General features: G+C 39.3%; 1 long non-coding RNA gene across 1 annotated transcript; it reads right to left on the bottom strand.

Moving 5' to 3' along the window:
* Nucleotides 1–494: 494 nt before the first annotated feature.
* On the bottom strand, nucleotides 495–2,614 carry LOC107719862 (uncharacterized). Its single transcript, XR_001637557.1, has 3 exons — nucleotides 2,602–2,614; nucleotides 2,360–2,376; nucleotides 495–578 (listed from the first exon to the last, which is right to left on the bottom strand). It is a non-coding gene; the product is annotated as an uncharacterized LOC107719862 (long non-coding RNA).
* Between the last annotated feature and the right edge of the window lie 473 nt (nucleotides 2,615–3,087).

Raw genomic sequence — 3,087 nt, 5'->3', positions numbered from 1 at the left:
AGAGGATTTTGCCACATTCTTCACAGACAAAACTAAAACCATCAGCAGTCAGTTCCCAGCTCCACACACAGAAACTCAAACCAACCACATCCACTGCAAAAACTCCCCTCTCCTCCTTCTGTCCCCTCACTGAGGCAGAAGTATTGAAACTTCTCCTCTCCAGCCATCCTACAACCAGCCCTCTAGACCCAATCCCCTCACACCTTCTCCAGGCAATCTCTCCTGCACTCTTACCAGCACTCACACATATCATCAACACATCTCTTCTCACAGGCATTTTCCCCACCACATTCAAGCAGGCTCGGGAAACACTACTGTTCAAAAAAACCTACATTAAACACTTCACTTGTAGATAGCTACAGACCTGTCTCTCCTTCCATTCATAGCGGAAACACTTGAACGAGTTGTTTTCAACCAGGTATCATTATTTATTTCACAGAATAACCAACTGGACATTAACCAGTCATGTTTCAGAAGTAGCCATTCAACTGAGACTGCATTACTGTCAGTCTCTGAAGCCTTGCGGATTGTGAAAGCTGATTCCAAATCATCAGTTTTCATTCTGCTGGATCTATCTACTGCTTTTGTCACTGTGAATCATCAGATACTCCTGTCCACCCTCTCATCACAGGGCATCACAGGGATTCCACTTTGCTGGTTTGAATCCTATCTCACAGGTAGGTCTTTCAGGGTGGCCTGGGGAGGGGAGGTATCCAAAGCATATCAACTAGTCACTGTGGTTCCTCAGGGATCAGTCCTTGGATCCCTCCTCTTCTCCATATACACTACATCACTGGGACCCATCCCTAATGACACGCAGCTCTATCTTTAATTTCAACCAGATGATCCAACGGTAGCTGCATGGATCTCAGGCTGCCTGGCGGACATCTCGGCATGGATGAAAGAACATCACCTATAGCTCAACCTGGCAAAACGGAGTTTCTTGTCTTCGCTGCCTCTTGACTCTACAGCATGATTTCACCATTCAGCTAGGTTCATCAACAATTACCCCAACAAGTTCACTCAGAAATCTTGGTGTAATCTTTGATGACCAGCTGACTTTCAAAAACCACTCAATCTTGCAGGTTTGCATTGCACAACATCAGAAAGATCAGACCCTTCCTACTGTAACTGCACAACTTCTTGTCCAGGCCCTTGTCATTTCTACTGCAATGCTCTTCTGGCTGGATTCCATAATGTGCAATCAAACCTCTACAAATGATTCAGATTGCAGCAGCATAACTGGTTTTCAATGAGCCCAAAAGAGCCCATGTTACACTGTAGTGAGTGACGCCTCGTGGTACCATCACAGAGAGGCACAAAATCACTTTCCAAAACATTTTCGTTCACCATTGCTGGCTGGTGGAATGATCTTCCCACCCCTATCTGGAATGCCGAATCCCTGACAATATTCAAGCAACAGCTGAAAACTCATCTCTTTCGTCAACATTTGACTGCATCCTAAAATAAAAAAATAAATAAAAAAAACGTTGTATTCTCTTTCCTTAATCCCCCCTGTCTAGTACTTGTACTAACCTGAACAATGTCTGAAACTTTGTATTACGAGCACGTCCTGTGATGAATCGCTTGTTATATTCCTCAATTGTAAGTCACTCTGGATAAAATTATTGGTGCTTTAATAATATAAATGCATATATGCTACATTATTGCGTGATTACATAAATGAACTAGTAAATTCATAAATGAACTGTCCAAAATAACCCGTTTGCCTGAGTCCCCGAATTACCGTTAATAATGTTGTAAATAATTATCAGTTTCTTGCACAGACGGATCATTTTGCTTCATAAGACCACAATATAGCGTCAGGAGTCACATGTATTAATTTTGTGTTCCTTTATATGCATTTTTATTCTCAAATATGGGGAGCCGCTGACTTGCATTTTATGAATCACCAATGACCACGGTTTCTTCTTTACTGTTAAAGGTGGGGTAAGTGATTTCTGGTAGCCAATGTTGACATTTGAAATCACCAAAACAAACTTGCTATTCGGCCCGAATCAGTTTTCTAAAGCGCTTTTGAAAAATCACTTACCCCACCTTTAAACTCAAGAAAAAAGGCACCTACATCTTGGATGGCCTGAGGGTGAGGAAATTTTCATTTTTGGGTGAACTATCCCTTTAAGGGGCATGTCGATGGGAAATTGTCCCAAACTCAAATCCTGGCCTTTCAGAAGGGTAGAAACAATAATTAATATTCTAAACTTCAATCTGTTTTTCAATTTATCTGTTTTTAATAAATCTCTAGCAATGAAGAACCCACTAAATGCTCTTCTCAGAGGAATCTAATTTAAAGAAGCACTCAAAAATAAGTAAATAACTAAATTAACATAAAATTAACATGATTGAAGTGACTCACTCAGTGACTGAGTGAGTGAGTGAGTGACTGACTGACGGACTGACTCACTGAAGAGAGTTTGGTGCAGAAGCAGTTGTATGTGCTGGACACATGAAAACGGACAAAGGTGTTAGTGGTGTATTAGTAACCAAGAGGATTATTCAGATATCTGCATTGCAAATGAGATCTGCATTTAAAACAGAGTTGCCCTTCAAATAACATCTGTTAAAGTAATCATAAGGCACAAAGCAGCACATATGAATGTCTGCATATTACACTTTGAAGCTCCCCATTGTCGTGCCTTAGAGTCTTTCATCTTAGACTTGTAAAAGGTGTAATGAACATTTAACAGGAAGCTTTGTATAATTGTATAATAATAAAAGATAATTGACAATTAGCACAAAGTTTGGATTGGTTGGTTTGGATGGTTCTGTTTTGGACAAGAATCCCCCTCTCATCCACACTGAAAAAGTGAAATGACTGTCATTTATTTAAAGTGCATTTTTTGTTTTGTTCAGTTTGTCTAAAAGAAAACAACACTCCCCATAAAATAGAAAGAAACAATGTTGCTTAAATATATTTTTTTTCTTGACACCAGTGTGTTGATGTGCATAACAGATACTGGCTATGTACAAATTATTGTGGGTTTTATTATTATTATTATTATTATTATTATTATTAATTGAATGGTATGACAATTAGAGATTAGACTGTACAGAAATTAAAATCTA

The sequence above is a fragment of the Sinocyclocheilus rhinocerous genome, unplaced genomic scaffold (genome assembly GCF_001515625.1).
Source record: "Sinocyclocheilus rhinocerous isolate Xijiao unplaced genomic scaffold, SAMN03320098_v1.1 scaffold1563, whole genome shotgun sequence".
Classification (NCBI taxonomy): domain Eukaryota; kingdom Metazoa; phylum Chordata; class Actinopteri; order Cypriniformes; family Cyprinidae; genus Sinocyclocheilus; species Sinocyclocheilus rhinocerous.
The sequence above is the reverse complement of the archived record's forward strand: the minus strand, read 5'-3'. Positions and strand labels throughout refer to the sequence as shown.